The sequence below is a fragment of the Physeter macrocephalus genome, chromosome 14 (genome assembly GCF_002837175.3).
Source record: "Physeter macrocephalus isolate SW-GA chromosome 14, ASM283717v5, whole genome shotgun sequence".
Classification (NCBI taxonomy): domain Eukaryota; kingdom Metazoa; phylum Chordata; class Mammalia; order Artiodactyla; family Physeteridae; genus Physeter; species Physeter macrocephalus.
This window is the reverse complement of record NC_041227.1, coordinates 46420300-46420679: the sequence shown is the minus strand read 5'-3', so window position 1 is coordinate 46420679 and position 380 is coordinate 46420300. Positions and strand designations below refer to the sequence as shown.

Below are 380 nucleotides of genomic sequence, written 5' to 3'. Positions count from 1 at the left end.
AGTATTGCTACTCCAGCTTTCTTTTGATTTCCATTTGCATGGAGTATCTTTTTCCAGCCCCTCACTTTCAGTCTGAATGTGTCCCTACGTCTGAAGTGGGCCTCTTGTAGACAGCATATATATGGGTCTTGTTTTTGTATCCATTCAGCAAACCTGTGTCTTTTGGTTGGAGCATTTAATCCATTCATGTTTAAGGTAATGATCAATATGTATGTTCCTATGACCATTTTCTTAATTGTTTTGGGTTTGTTTTTGTAGGTCCTCTTCTTCTCTTGTGTTTCCCACTTAGAGAAGTTCCTTTAGCATTTGTTGTAGAGCTGGTTTGGTGGTGCTGAATTCTCTTAGCTTTTGCTTGTCTGTAAAGCTTTTGATTTCTCCAT

The 380-nt window shown here is 38.4% G+C and overlaps 1 protein-coding gene across 1 annotated transcript in view; it reads left to right on the top strand.

Annotated features, from left to right (window-relative positions):
* The window catches only part of DSTN (destrin, actin depolymerizing factor), a 36820-nt gene that overhangs the window by 15570 nt on the left and 20870 nt on the right, over positions 1 to 380 (top strand). The window lies entirely within an intron of this gene.